The following is a 16,481-nucleotide window of genomic DNA, read 5'->3' on the forward strand; positions in this document are numbered from 1 at the left end:
TCTTCTTCTTCTTCTTCTTCCTCCTCCTCCTCCTCCTCCTCTTCCTCCTCCTCCTTCTTAATATCATTTTGCATTCTGGGGCATTGAACCCTGGGTCTTGGCTATGCAAGTCAAGCTCTTTGCCACTAAACTATATACCTAGTCTTCTATTCTTTTTCTTTCTTTCTTTCTTTCTTTCTTTCTTTCTTTCTTTCTTTCTTTCTTTCTTTCTTTCTTTTCTCTTCTTTTTAAATCTTGAGATGAGGCCTCCCTAAGTTTTCCAGGCTATCCTTGAACTTGTGATCCTCCTGCCTCAGCTTCCCTTATAACTAGGATTACAGGTATGTGTCAGAATGCACAGTTAAGTGCCTCCCACCCCTTTCTGGAAAACCCTTCCCATTCATCTTCTATAAAACAATAATACTGATTCTCATGCTGTTTGTGCTTCCCTCACTTGCCTACCAGCAGACACACTTAAAGTTTATTATCACAGTCTGGATATTGAATATGAATATATATATATAATGAAATATATATAGTGAAATAATCCACTGCTCTGACACACCAGTCTTGGAACTGGACTTGATAAACAATTTGAAAAGCAATTTGGCAGCAAATGTGAAGAACTATAAAATGTTCATGTCCTTCAACTTTTTATGTTTTGGAAAAAGTCAGTTCTAAGAAAACAGTCTCAGGTGTGGAAAAATAAGCAGGAAATGTATATTGATATGATATTTATAATGTCATGAATTTGAAGAGGTTCGAGATGTCAATCAATATGAGATAGTTAAATAAAATCACATAGATTTCCTTTGCTACATATGTGTGTGTATGTATATATGTACATATATATATACATATATATATGTATATATATATATACACACACACACACAATTTGCTTGTTGAAAGGATGGTTATGAAGGTTGGCTAAAAACTAGACGACTGCTTCCCTAACAATGCTACATTTTAAAAATGGGGTCCACAGTTGTATAGATATCCTTAAATATACATAGAAAAATATTTGTATTCAAATATGTGTATACAAAAAATACACATACAAAAAAGTTGTATAGTTGTCCTTAAACGTGTATTAAAAAGATGAAGAAAGCTGGGGAAATTGCTTAGTCAGTAAAGTGTTTGCCTTTTAAGTATGGGGATCAGAGTTTGATTCCCCAGCAGTCCCATAAATAAAGCACCATGTGGTGGTATGTCCTTATAATTCCAGTGTTGGGGACACAGACAGGAAGATCACTAAGGCTTGCTGGTCAGCTAGTCAGGTCTAATTGGTGACCTCTAACCCAGAGAGAGGTCCTGTTTCAAAGGCAATAGGAAGTTGGTACCTGAAGAACTGAACGGAGATTGCCCTCTGCCCCCATATGTATGAAATGTGTGTGCTCACACATACACACACAGAGACGCATGCACAATGGGATGGTTTGAGTGGGGTGGTCCCCAAAGGCTCATGTATGGGATGCTTGGTGCTCTGCTGGTGAACTGTTGAGAAAGGATTAGGAGATGCCCTTTTGGAGGTGTGGCACTGGGGGTGGACTCTGAAGTTTCCCAGTTAGCTCTGTCTGCCTCATGATTGGTGTCTTAAGATTACTCTCCAGCATCATGCCTGCCTGCTTGCTTCTATGTTCCCCAACACGATGGTCATGGACTAAACTAGTCTTCGGAAACTGTAGTCTCAAAACATTTCATTTCATCAGTTGCCTTCGACCGTCACGACAGTAGAACAGTAACTAAGACACATGATGAAAAAAATTTAACCCAAATGTTGACATTAAATGCATGGCTAATTGGCTTATGTTTTTTCCTAAATCTTGGGTTTTCTGAATTTCAGTTCTATCCTAAATGAAGAAAGATATTAGAGTTCTTTTAAAGCCAGCCATTTAAAAAGGCTCTGTCTATAGCATCAATGGTCAATTGTGTTAGGTGGCTGGCCCTGCAGACTATCAGTGCCCCAAGGCTTAGTATCTCTTCATCCCAGACTGCTTCCTTTCTCTCTTCCTGCACCATGTTGGTGGTGTCCTTCTTACTCTGAAGGTCACCACCACTGGGCAATGAAGGCAAAAAGCAAACCGCTTACGCCTTGTACCTTGACACATATAAGCTAAGTCCCCACCTTCATAACTCTTTTCATTTGTCCTCAGTTTAGCTTCTCCTACCCTCAGTCAGGTTAGTTGACAATATAGTATGTGTTTTAGCATGACTAAGGAACTTTAGTGATTTTATCTTGTTTGTTGAGATAGGAATCTCTCATGTAGCCCAGATTATCCTTGCACTTGCTAGTAGCTCAAGATGACCTTGAACTTCTGGTCCTCTTGTTTCTTCCTCCCAGATATTGGGACTGCAGCATGTACCCTCATGCCCGATTTACACAGTACCAGAGATGGAACCCAGGGGTTTGTGCATGCCAGGCAAGCACTCTACCAACTCAACACATCACCAGACCTGTTTTTATTTTATTAGGAACAAAACAGATTTATGGAGTACATTGCAAAGGGCCATAGACTGGGTAGTAACAAGATTGTTGCTTCTAGACTAAAGTGATTTGAAAAAGAAAGAGAAAAAACGGGAAACAAACCCAGCCGTTACCCACTGAGCCCCTGGTAAACTCTTGGCCTGTATTACCTCTTTTTATCCTTACTAACCAGAAAAATAAATGTTACACATTGGGAAGATTAGAGGGGTTAAATAATTCACCTAAATTCACCTTCACAGGAATCTATCAAAATGAAACTTAGACCCTCATATCTCTCATCTCCAGGTCTGCACCCTTAGCTGCTACCTTGGTAGGCAGTCATCAGCTATTAGAATTGGCTGGGTAAACTTATTTTATAGACACTGCCCAGATGAACAAAGATGTAAGTCACCCTAAAACTCACAGCCAATTGATGCCAAGGGCAAGGGCTATGTATCCCAACTACCTTCTCAGTGCTTCAGATCTTCTTGATGGATAATCAGTGTCTCAACAACTGGAGAGGCCACAGAATGGATGGGGTTCTTTCTCCAAAGCACTGTCAGACTCTTTTCAACCTGTGTGTGAGAGTGTGGGTGCTAACATGCCATGCTCTCTGAACTGAAGCAGGAGGACAGCTTTGGACAGTTCATTCTTGCCTCTCACCTTACTGAGGTGCCTCCTCTCAGCTGGTGGCCCTTGAGAGCTTGTAGTAATTTTGCTGTCTCTGCCTTTCCCCTCAGTGTTGGAGTGCTGGATTACAGACGTGTAGCACTACATCCAGCTTTTCATTTTTCAGACATGGGTCCCAGGGATAGGATTTGGGTCTTAAGTACTTTTGCAGGTTGGGCTAGCAATAAAATACTCTTAAGTATTTTAACTATGTTGGTTATCTGCACTATTCCAGGCTCTCGCTAACAAACTAGACTTCATTTCATCTGCTTTGATTAATGATCTCATTCGAGGGATTTACAAGTTCTCCTCTGGCGGAAAAAAAAAAAAGATCCAACTTTTTAAAAAATGAAATAAAATTCTTAGTTGTTAAATACTAAGTCAGGTCTTTAAAAATGGCTATTTGGACTTTAAGAATTGAGTCTATTAATAGGAGACATGTACGTTATCAAAAGGAATGTTCCCACAAGTTATGACTAATATTCTTTCAGAGGAAATCACTAACAAAAAGAGATTTTCCATATAACAAGCCATTTATTTCAAGCAGCAAAGTTTAATAAAGATCTGAAATAAATCGGTTGTAACAGGAATTGAATAGAATTTCTCAGAAAACATCATTCATAATGTTGGCCAGTCCAACAGCTCACCAGTGTTCTGTGTGCCTCCTGTGGCTAAAAGGCCGGGCAAAAAACCATGTTAGTTCCTGGCACAGGTGTGAGCCACCAAAACACGACCTTCTTCGTTAACAAACATTTTTTGACAGTTTCCTGTGATCCAGACTTTGCTATATACTGTGCATGCCCTGCTGTAAGTAAATTATACTAAAAACTGAAGCTTGTCTAAATGACTGAGGCATCTAGTTAAGGAGATGGAGCAGGTGATAAAATTCTTGCCTCACTTGGAGTTTGAGCCCAAGAACCCGTGGCTCAAACCAAGAGCATAGCGTGTGGAGTTGTAATCCCAGACTGGGGATGTGGAGATAGAAGGAGGTTCAGTGGAGCTCAGGGGCCAGACAGCTTAGTGAAGTCTGACCCAGTGAGAGACCCTGTCACAAAGAAGAAAGTGAATGGTGTCTGAGAAAGGACAGCTGAGGTTGACCTCTGACCTCCACACACATGTGCAGAGGAAAGAGAAAGAAACAGGCACACACCGTTTAAGAAACTAGTGAAGAAACACTCCTAAAGCCAACACAAAGTCTGTTTTATTGGAGGTTTCTTCTTTCCTGTCACGCTGACATTTTGTGGGTGTGTACATACAGGAACAATTGAAAGTTTAAAAAAACAAACCTGAGGGCTGGAGAGATGCCTCAGTGGTTAAGAGCACCAACTGCTCATCCAGAGGTCCTGAGTTCAATTCCCAGCAACCACGTGGTGGCTCACAACCATCTGTAATGGGATCCAATGCCCTCTTCTGATGTGTGTCTGAAGACAGTGACAGTGTACACATATAAATTTAATAAATAAATAAATAAATAAATAAATAAATAAATAAATAAATAAATAAAACCCCTGAAAGTCTCTATGAATTCTAGACCTTTCTTTTACACCACCAAAATGGTGACATTTTGTACAGAAGCGGCAAGTTCAACTCTCCTCATGGTGTGAAAGGGAAGATGAAAGGCTGTTTGTCAATTGCTGCGGTTGTTGTTAGGCAACGGCTAATTCCACTGGAGAATTGGTTCTGTGAAAGGTGGAATTTTAGAAACCTACAAGGTCGCAGGCAGTGTGTTTTCCTGGAGAGTTTGAACTTCCTTCAAGGCTCGCTCTTCTCACTGAGCCTGTAAACCTTGAGGGTGGCCTGCCTAACAGTTTAGCCCGTGGAGCTGTCCGTGGTCTGAGAGGTCAGAGGGAAACATTGCATGTGGGTCTCTGACTTTCCTGGAGGCTGCTGTCTGATCTGTAGGACTCTGCCCACCACTCAGAACAGATTGAAGAGTTCCAGACAAGCCCCTTAAAATGGGCAAGCATTTTACCTCTACATTTGAGCCCAGTTTTCCTGCCTTAGATCAGGAAACAGGAACCCGAACTTCAGTTATTCAGTAAAATCACATCAAATACCTATTTTGTGCACAATGAATTCTAAATACCACGTAAGATCAAAATAACAGCGTTGCCCTCAAAGATTTTGCATTCCGGTTATAAGACACCCCCCATGTTAAATAAAAATTAAGCAGCTCAAGAACATATAGAGATGACTCAGAGACCAACAGACAGCCATGGATACAAGCGTTTGAAATGGAAGGCAAGGTGATGAGACAGAAGGAGGCTTCCGGGCAGACAGGAAGTTTGAGAAAGGACCTGAAGAAAAGGATGCTGTCTGGACTACTGCATACACATACAGTCCTGTTGCCTAAAACAAAACAAAACTAAACTAACATGTGTATTACTCTATATAACTTATGTATGTATTATGCATAAGTACTTATCTAATATGTATATAATATATGTATTAAAGAAAAAGAGTTTGAAGGCTGCTTAGTGGTTTGTAAGGATGAATGTCTTCACTGCTCATCTGTTGCTATAACAGAATGCCACAGGCTAGGCAGCTTAGAAAGAAAAGTCCAAACAATACAGAAACATGAGTACAGCACATAAATATGTGGACTCACAGTTCTTGGAGCTGAGAAACCCAAGAGCACAGGACCGTGTGATGTCTCCTATCATGCTTGATAGGGCAATAGGATGGGAGGGAGCAAGAGCCAAGGAAGCCAAACTTGATTTTCTGACAACTGACTGTGGTGAAAGTGAACTCTCTGTCCTGAGAACTCGCTGACTCCTGGGAGAAGAACATCGACCCATACAGAAGGTTAGGACCCGAAATTGTTCCCTCTGAGTCTCTCTCTCTCAACATTGCTACTCTGGACTAAAGGTTCTAATCTGCAGACCTTTGGTGAAAACATTGAAACTACAGCAGATGTGCACATACTTGTGTGGAGTGTGTGTGTGCACGTGCGCACACACACACACACACACACCCATGCAGTTGGTGGTGTAAAAGAAAGGTCTAGAATTCATAGAGACTTTCAGGGGTTTTATTTATTTATTTATTTATTTATTTATTTATTAAATTTATATGTGTACACTGTCACTGTCTTCAGACACACATCAGAAGAGGGCATTGGATCCCATTACAGATGGTTGTGAGCCACCATGTGGTTGCTGGGAATTGAACTCAGGACCTCTGGATGAGCAGTTGGTGCTCTTAACCACTGAGGCATCTCTCCAGCCCTCAGGTTTGTTTTTTTAAACTTTCAATTGTTCCTGTATGTACACACCCACACACCCCCCCCACCCCACCCCACACACACATTTGTGTTGTTTGAACCATTTTCCAGAGAGGATGCATTCATTTCTAATTTATTATAATTTTACAAAGTTTATTTTAAAAAATTAGTTAAGACTTGGTTTTGTAGCTGTGAAGGAAGGGGCTATATCAGGGTAGAACAGCTGGAGAAGGTACCTTCAGCTTGGAGCTGAAGAGGAACTGAGTACCAGACACAGGAGCCTGAGTCTTTTGCCTCTGACCAGGCGTGATGATGAGCCATGGAAAGTTTGTCAGGGATGAGTATCTGGCTGCACAAGTATTCATTTATTGGCAGGAATACTGAAGTCCCAGCAAATGAGATAAGAAGTACCCATCTTAAGAGACATGGAAGGTTGTGGTGACATCTCCTACAGAGAATCACAGCGTGAAACCCATTGCTGTGCCTGTTGGCAAAGTAAAAAACAGGCGTGCTGTCAGATCCAGTGATGAACATCTGCTTGTACTTGGTCCTTAATGTTAATTTTACTATAAATCCTTAGGTACCACTTGACATCTCCGATGGAAGAGTGAAATGTGAGAGGGTATTCCATCCCCACCCCTGGTGTGTGAGAAAAGACTGAGTCAAGTTTTAAAAGTTGAATAATGATGACTTCATTTTTAAAGAATGACAGTCCATAATACATCATTTCTTCTTGTCTTGGATCGATTGACAAATTGCATTCTTAAAAGTTTGCTTCTGGGGCTGGTGAGATGGCTCAGTGGGTAAGAGCACCCGACTGCTCTTCTGAAGGTCCAGAGTTCAAATCCCAGCAACCACATGGTGGCTCACAACCATCCGTAACAAGATCTGACTCCCTCTTCTGGAGTATCTGAAGACAGCTACAGTGTACTTACACATAATAAATAAATATTTGAAAAAAAAAGTTTGCTTCTAATTTTGACAGATTACAAACACTATATACGTTGTGCTTTGTACATGTACACAGACGTGTTCGTACAACAGACACAATGGGACAAAAATCTGTGTATCCCTTGGGATGGTAAGTATCTGGCAGACAAGAGTATCCTATGTGAGGGGACAATCTATGTGACTGACCCTTAGGCATGGTGACTCATCCTCAGGTGCTGGATTCTAGGTGAGGTAGCTTCCTTCTTGACTAAGAATGAAGAAGGGCACATCAGACAGTGCTGATGCCAAGTGATGCTTAGTAAGACAAAGGCTTTAACTCCTGAAGTGATCCTGTAACCAGGAATGCTATTTAAAATATACAGGAATGTATGTATAGCATATGTATATATATATATGGTATGTGTATGTATATGTATGTGTATGTGTATATGTATATGTATATGTATATGTATATGTATATGTATATGTATATGTATATGTATATGTATATGTATATGTATATGATAGCAGGAGGTACTTGTTACTTTTCACTTCTCCCTTCTCCAGGCATTATGATGTCATTTAAACAGTTTCCCCCTCAACATTTCCTGCCACAACATCCCAAGGTGTCTGTTGTAGAGTGGTAGATGAAAAAAAATCTTTGAGATAGGGTCTCAACTATGTATCTCTAGTTGGCCTGGAAATTGCTGTATAGACCAAGCTTGCCTTGAATTCACAGAAATCTTTCTGCCTCTGCCTCTTCTGTCTTCTGTCTTCTGCCTCTGCCTCTGCCTCTGCCTCTGCCTCTGCCTCTGCCTCTGCCTCCTCTGCCAATTAAAGGCATTCACCCCCTCACTTGGCTGATGGGTGAAATTCTTCATGGACAGAGCTGAGTTTTCTTGCTTAGTGACAGGAAAACAAATAGGAACAAGAAAAATGAGGAATTTTTCAAAACCACGTGGGAAGAGATTCCTGATTCCTTCGGTTCCATATTCCTTTCTTCTGTATTCTTTATCATCAGTTAAAAGGCCTTTCTTCCCCCTCTTCCCACAACAAACAAGGACAACAAGAAGTATGTGGCCCCTCTGTGTTAAGAGAAGGCAGAGATGCAAGGTGACTCTGCACCCTACCTAGTTTGACACATGTAGACCTGCCTTATGAAGACATTCTTCACAATAAGTGTGTTTTACAACAATTTTCATGTAGTTTGGAGGCTGGAAGTTAATCTAGAGGTAGACATTTTCTCTGTTAAGAAGCCTGGTTTAGAGACATAGTACCCCAAACAAACAGCTAGGCCTGGGCCTGAGAAGATGCTTAGAGGAAAAAGATGTGTAAGCAAGCATAAAGACCGGAAGTCAATCCCCAGCACCCATGTAAGTGCCAGGTGGCTATAATAGACTACCTCGAAGTCCAGATCCCAGGAAGGCAGAGAAAAGGGATTCCCACAACAGGTTGGCTAGACAAGACTTATTGATAGACTCTGAGTTCAATGGAGAGACCCTGCCTCAATAAGTAGAGCACAGTCAAGGCTTCTGGTGTCAATGATGTTCTTGGACTTCCATGTGCAGGAGCATATATGTGCCCTCATAAAACATTTATAACCACACACTTACATACTCAAAGACAAAGCAATATATATATATGTATATATATGGTGATTTATACCTGGAATCCTAGCATTTGGGAAGTAGAGTCAGGAGGATTTTGAGTTTAAAGCTGGGTTACATAGCACCAGCCTATCTCAGAAGTAAAAAAACAAAAATGAGCATCATTTTCACCTACTACCCATGATGATCTTGACAAGAAATGAGAATTCAATCCATCAACACTAGTACTAGCCAAGTTGAGTAAAACAAATAGTGTTCATCAGTAGGGCTATAGAGAACAGAATTATGAATTATTATTATTATTATGAAGAATTATACCTTCAGAATAATTCATCTTACGTGGGCCTGGCCTCTATCTCTCTTCTCACTCCTTAACCCCTGTCTCTTCTCCATCCTGCCCCCCTCCCTGGTAAATGACACCGTGTAAATTCTAAAGGGTGTGCATGAACATCTACTGCTCTACTTGCCAGGTGTGTGTGTGTGTGTGTGTGTGTGTGTGTGTGTAGAAGGGTGCATGGGGGGCAAGAAGGAGAGTTGCCCCACCTGTGTGTAAAAGAGGAAAACTGGGAAAAGCTTTTCCTTGAGTCTGATGCTCTCCTACTATGTGACCCTTTCTGTAATTGACAAAAGCCTAATCAAACACTAGGGGGGAATATCCCCTAGTTTTTTGTTTCTTTGGCTTTTTTTTTTTATCTTTTTCTTCCTTGCCTGCTTCCCTCTTCATGTATCCTCACCATGTCTGCCTGCCTTCCTTTTTCATTTTCTTTTCTTTATTTCCTCCTTTTTTTAAAAAAAGACAATATCTTGCTATGTAGTCCTAGCTAACCTTGAGCTTGAACTGGCAGCAATCCTCCTGCCTCAGCCACCCAACTGATTGGATTACAGATGTAACTTGGGAAAGGATCTCTATAAGTGCAGAAACAATTGTGTGTTTGCAATACCATCTTTTAAAAAATTAGATGAGATACCTGAAGATCATATGAACAACAATCAAGAATGGCTCGATAGGAAACATTTTGGACCCCTTCCCTCCCAAAAAAGCCCAACAACCCTTTGCCTTTAGCTCATCTATTTATATATCCACATGTTTAAGATCGAACATACAACTATATGCAAAACACAGGCTTCCTGTGAGGAGGCTGCTCTAACTCCAGGTCCCCAGAAGCAACAAAACAAATACCCCATTCATTGCTTGATGACATCAGCCAGCTCCTGCCTGGTGACCTAAAATGAGTTGAGGGACCTAGTGTCTTCATTTGTGCTTGCCTTCTGAGTTCTCCAGAAAAACTTATTTTTAAAAATATAATTAATATTTTTGTTAATCTGGTCAAGGAATTATGTACTTATTATAACACGATGTTTATAATTTAATTATATAAAATAAATGATTAAGATATACTGTGAATGTATAGGATTCTTAATAGATTCACATTATCATAAAATGCAGGATTTATTTATGTCATTATTATCTTGTCTTTACATATCATTGTTGGTGGTCATCACATTGGTTTTTGAGATGGGGTCTCACTGTATTGTCCTGTCTAACCTTGAACTCTTGAACTCACGCAATCCTCCTGAGTCCCAACTCCCCGGGGCATCAGTGTGTTCCAGCATACCCAGCTTCATTTACCTATTTTTAAGTGTTGTAAATGCTTCAAAACTTAAACTTTGTAATCCAAATGTTGCATGATCTTCTCTTGGGAGAATTTCCTTAGCTTTTCTCCTTCTAATCACCAGGCAACTGAGAAAGCTGATCCTGTGTCTGAGATGATGGTCGCTGGTATTAAACATTTCAATGTGAGAGGGGCTATAAAGACTTCTTGTCCTCCCAGCCTTCTTTACGATGGTTTTGTCGATTGTCTCCCTCATGTTCGCTTGCCAGCAATAAGCAGAAATATAGCTGGGGCTGTGTTAAAAAAATTCATTGGCCACATTCATTGCTCTTCACCAGGGTTTCCTCAGCAGTGCCCCAGAGCAGGGACTGCGCCAGCCGGCAGAAACAGCTAGTTCTTGTCTGCAGTGAAGAATAATTGGAAGCATGGTGCCTGTTTCTTTTCCTGTGAGTAACAATCCATCCATTTAACATTCTTTCTCGGTGCTCTTGAACTCTGTGGTAGAGCCTGTGTTCCCGGCTCAGTTGGGGCCAATCCGAGAAATGCCGACCTTCCTGCCTGCTGCTGGCCCATTCAGTGTGGAGCAGGGACAGCATCTGATGGCCTGGCTCTTCGATACAGAGCGAGTGACAGGCCACACTAGCATCAGGCTGGGAAATGCTAATCTGGGGGAAATCGTGATAAAATTTATGACAGTTATATGTTAATAATTCCCCTCAATCGCAGAAAGGTTGGACAACTTTGTACTTTCTTCTGCTCCTTGTACCACAGCATTCTTTCATCTTTTCTGGCCAAAGTATATTGATTTTGTAAACACTCCATAAAATGTTGCCTATTCTCTTCTCATATGTAAAAATATGGTTTGTATGCTATTTGTTAATCAAAAACATATATTTGTCTCTGTGTAGATAATGAGCTTTGGAGTCTCTAGTCCTGGCCATCTTTGCGTGTTTTTCCTGTCCTTTTCTAGAGAGTTCTGATAGGAGGACATCCAAGCCTACTATCGAGATTGTTTGCCCCGTCACATACTCCTTGGCTTTGTTTGCAGTACAATCAGCTTACAATTTTTAAACAACTTTTCTATTTTTTTATTTATTCCATGATAATTAGGCTCCCATGCTTATAAAATAACCAGAGGATGGTTGGTTAATAAATAGAAATGCCTTTTTCTTAAACATGAAGATATTTGGAGAGAGGGAGTCTGGGGCTGGTGTACTGGCTCTGCAATTGTCATCTGAGATGCAGTAGTCTGTCTTCCCTGATGGAGATTCGGCTGTTGTCTGTGTTCCCATCCTGCCGCTTTTATCAAGTCATAGCTGTGACATGCGCACCCAGCTGCAGCTCTCACTCATGTATTCCAGACAGGAAGTGGAGAAAGAGGACTATCAACTGGAGAAGCTTCTAGTTCAATTCGCCCCATCCACTACATCCCTGACCTCAAATTGAAGCCAACTGGAGGACTGAGTTGTAGTTCAGGGGTGGGGTGTTTGCCAGCATTCACAGCCCCTCAGTTCAGTCCTCAGCACTGCAAAGGAAAATAGGAAAGGGCAATGGAGGAACTATTACTCTCAAATCCAAGCACATTGCCACGTCATATTAAAGCAAGGCAGACGGTTCAGTGTAACACAGCAAGCCCTGCTAGGAGCCTCCATCATAGCATAGTTCCTAGTCCGTGCAGGTGGCCTTGCACCTGACCTCAATGCTGCCACCCCCACCTTTGGATTGGGTTGGCATACATCTCCCCAGTCATCTCTTGTCACTTTCTTGAGATAATTTCCTTATACATATATTAATTTTTATTTTAGCTCAGTCTTACAGATCTTTTGAAAGGGAAACTCATGCCAGGGTATATTTATTTATGTTCCTTCCATCTTAGGTTTATTCATTTTTAGATATTGTTTCTCTTTTTCCTTCCTGAGATCAGTTAACGTTGATATTTGTTTTCCCAGGTATTGTCTTTTAAAAAGGAAGTTTCCCATTAAAGTATTTTTTTTTGTTGTTGTTGTTGTTTAAATTTGGTTTGGTTTTGTCTTGATAAGCAATCTAACCATGAACCTTTGTCTCAGAGATTTGCTATCAGTTTGTTGAGGGACAAATGTAATTTTAGTTTTTCAGCTGTGACATGTAAGGTCACCAAGGGACTTGATAGGGCAGTACATTGCCCTCATTTCTTTCAATGACTTTTAAAACAGCTATGAATACCCCCTGCCTGCCCCACACTCTTCTACAGAGCTGAGAGGAACCGCCCTTAAAGCCTTGGTTCCTTTCCAGGTCTATCTAATGGAGGAAGAAGTTATACTTCCATCCCAGAATTCCAAAGTCCACCTAGAACCATTGTCTGTAATCCCAGAACTCTGTATGCTGAGGTAGAAGAACGGAGTTCAAGGCCAGTTTGGGCTCTTATGTGAGACCTTTCCTTAAAACAAAACAAAAAACAAAACAAAGCGCCCATCTGGGAGTGAATTATAAGAAGTATGTATTTATTATCTTTGTTCCTGCCTTTCTCTACTGAAAAACGAATCATCTGTAATGGTGGAACCATGGCTGGGACACATTGTGGCTTGCTCTCTGTATCAGCTTTTCTTGTAGCCATGACAAAAATACTGGAAAAAAACAACCTGCCTCAGGAGAGCTTTCCTTTGGCTTAAGGTTTCAGTCCATCACAGTGGGGCAAGCATGGGAGAAAAGTTCACAGAGGTGCGAGTGTGAGCAGGCAGTGTAGTCACATAGTGACAGCAAAAGACAGGCAGAGAGGGGGATAGGCATGGCACCATCGATGAGCTGTCTCCCTCAGAGGCCCATTTCTAGTTGCCTAGTTGTCCTCTCACTAGACCCTGTGTGTGTGTGTGTGTGTGTGTGTGTGTGTGTGTGTGTGTGTGTGTGNTGTGTGTGTGTGTGTGTGTGTGTGTGTGTGAGAGAGAGAGAGAGAGAGAGAGAGAGAGAGAGAGAGAGAGAGTAGCTTTGACTAACTGGTCTGGAACTCACTGTGTAGACCAGGCTAGCCTCAAACTCAGAAAGATCCATCTGCCTCCCAACTGCTGGAATTAAAGGCATATGCCACCATGCTAGACTGTGGTATTCATTTTGTGTTTGTTTTTAATGTGTGTGAGTGTGTGTGTGTGTGTGTGTGTGTGTGTGTGTGTGTATCAGAAGATGCACGAACCCTTGCCCAAATGCCTGTGGGCATGTGGAGATCAGAAGACAAATTGTGGGAATCAGGTCAGTTCTGTTGTTTGTCTGGGTGAGTCCCAGGGATGGAACTTGGGTCGTCGAGCTTGGTAACAGGCACCTTTGCCTGTTGAGTCATCCAGTTGGTCTTGCATTTGTTCTTTGAGGGACTGAAAACCTTCCATGAAAGGCTTGTGTAACAGTCCGTTTGGGCTCTTTCAGAGACTTGCATGTGAAATGTAGCTTTACGTTACTCAGTGAGATCGCTTCTCTTTTTCTTTGAGTTCTACATTTCTATGAGTGTGTCGCTTGTGAAGGAAGGCTTTTCTCTCTTGTTTGGTTCCCAGTCACACCTTCCACTTCATGCCACAGCAGCACACTTGTTCCCAGCAGCAATCAAGGATCCTAAAATTAAACTAAAGACTTCAAGTGGTACCGGTTAGATAGGAAAGCTGATGATTTCTTACCACAGGGACAAAATAAAAGGAGAGTCTTATTAAAGCCGTACAACTTCAACCCAACTTTTCTCTTCTAATTTATTTTTCTTAAATTATTTTAGATATCCTGTAAGTATGATTTGACTGGGAGATTGTACAGACTTTGACAAGTCTTTGGAATGATTGCTCTCTATGGCAAAATGCACTCTGAGAAAATATTTAGTATTACATATGAAATAAGTAAATAATCTGTGTATACAAGAAACTTTTCACCTTGAAATGCATGGGTTATCATATCTGTCCCTGGTGGACCCTAACCCTTTATTATTGAGATTGCAGTGTGATAGCCCTACCCCACCTCCACAGTTTTTGCCATTCCCCATGTATCATTGGGTAAGAGAGGGACCAAAAACCATTCCATTGCTGGGAACGACAGCCTTCCTAACACCACCAACACCACTGCCATGTATGATAAAGAAAATAATCAATAAATCAGCACATTTTAAAGCCACCATGTCTCCTCTTAGGTCTTTTTCTTCTGGTCTGACTGCGAAAGGAACTTGACTTCCTACCAGACTTTGGGAGGCCTGGGAAAGTTTGAGACTAGAAAGAAAAGTGTCTGTTGAAAACAGAATTAATTAGGCAAAAATAAAGCTGTATAAGCTTGCTATCAGGTTTGAACATAAAACTGTATTTCTATATAGCGTATAGCTGCTAATACTATCAGCTATAACTGAAGATCTAGGAGCTGAGAATGTATGCTTAGTGAATGTAAGGCCTCAGCTTCCTTTCTGGTACCAAAGACAAAGGGCAGATATGGTGGTGTGTATGCCCCTAATCCCAGCACCCTAGAGGCAGAGAAGGGCAGATCAATGGAAGTTTAGAAACAGCCTGGATCACCTAAGAAGTTCCAGGCTAGCCAGAGCTACGTGGTAAGACTGTCTCAACTATAAACTGGCTTTATTTTGACAGTTGTTGAATGTTCAATGATGAGCTTGGAAGTTTTGTTTGTTTATTTACTATTTTTCCTATCTTCGGGAGTATTTAACACAGACAACTGCTTTAGATGGGTTAATTCCTCCCCAAAGGGGGTTTTATAAGTAAATTTATCAGTATTATTCAAAACTGGCCCGGGTTCAATATGTTAACAGCACACTTCAAACCTGTACACAAATCTAATGGCTCATGCTTTGGTTGAATTGAAGAGAGTAGTCTCCTGTCGTTTCATAAGTAGCGTTTGAAAATAAACATTGAGCTATTTCTGTGAGAAATGTAGTTCTTAAGCCAAGTCGGTGGTTCTGTAGCTGTCTAGTTTTTGACCATTTTATAAAATCTAGATAATCTTTCATGTTACTTGGTTTGAGAACGAGATGGGGAACCAGGTGTAAACTCATCCCTGGAATACAAAACTTATTTATTTCCTTGTGTCTCTTTCCGTTTTGATTTTGTTTACTTGTTTTTCTAGTTAAGAGAGCAAGAATCCAAAATCTACACTTAGTATTTTCTAAAATCACTTAAGAACGATCCATGTTTGAAAGATTTCTAATGTATCCTATAGAACCCTGTTATAACCAAGCATGCTCTCTTTGCTAAGAATAAATACAGAACAAAGACTATAAATAAATGGTGTGTTCTAAGAGGCCAAATTGTAGTGTCGCCTCTGTGAAATTTCTCACATTCTCTGCTGGCCTGGGCTTAGAGAGCGATGATACGGGCTTAGGACTCCTGTATCCACAGAGTGTGCCTTGACACAAAAATATGCATAATCCCTCCGTAGGGTACAATTTTCACAGTTTGATAGCAGCACAAGAAAGCTTCTGAAATAGAAGTGGGGTCTGAAAGTATGTGTTCCCATGAGTCCTGGGTGATTGACATGACTAGTGTGCTTTCTGACTTTGGGGGGTTAGGTTGCTTAGATTACAATCAAATTTTAAGGTGACCATGGGGTGAAACACACACTATCAGGAAGACATGAAGTGGCTTTACTACTCAAATAAAATTAAATTCCAGGAAATAAAATCCTTAAAGGGGCTGGTTGAAGAGAAGAGGGAAGACAATACCTTATCATTAAAAATCGATCAGATACTTACTAAGTGCGTCTCTGAGGATTCCTTACGTTTCAGCCACTGGCAGTTCTTGGATTACACAATACTTTCACATGCATTATCTTATTTGATCTTCTCAACAAGTAGGGAGGCCAGAGAGGGATCTAAGGATGAGGAAATGGCATCTCAGACTTAAGTGCTCCTGAAGACGGCCACGGAGCACTGGCAGGTGCTTGGGGGGGGGCCCTCCAAATACTTTGTCCTCTGTCCCTCTGACCCCCACCAAGTACTGTGCCATATTGTCTGAACAGAGGACTCCAAAGGAGAAAGATTATGTTCTCGA

General features: G+C 41.1%; 1 long non-coding RNA gene across 2 annotated transcripts in view; it reads left to right on the plus strand.

Moving 5' to 3' along the window:
* The window catches only part of LOC110296613, a 114,160-nt gene that overhangs the window by 49,243 nt on the left and 48,436 nt on the right, over window positions 1–16,481 (plus strand). Inside the window, exon 2 of one of the 2 annotated variants that reach the window (XR_003836903.1) lies at window positions 10,827–10,934. The exons of the other annotated variant lie outside the window; for it this stretch is intronic. This is a non-coding gene — a long non-coding RNA (uncharacterized LOC110296613). The remainder of the gene's footprint in view (window positions 1–10,826; window positions 10,935–16,481) is intronic. 2 annotated transcript variants of the gene reach the window in all.

The sequence above is a fragment of the Mus caroli genome, chromosome 6 (genome assembly GCF_900094665.2).
Source record: "Mus caroli chromosome 6, CAROLI_EIJ_v1.1, whole genome shotgun sequence".
Classification (NCBI taxonomy): Eukaryota; Metazoa; Chordata; class Mammalia; order Rodentia; family Muridae; genus Mus; species Mus caroli.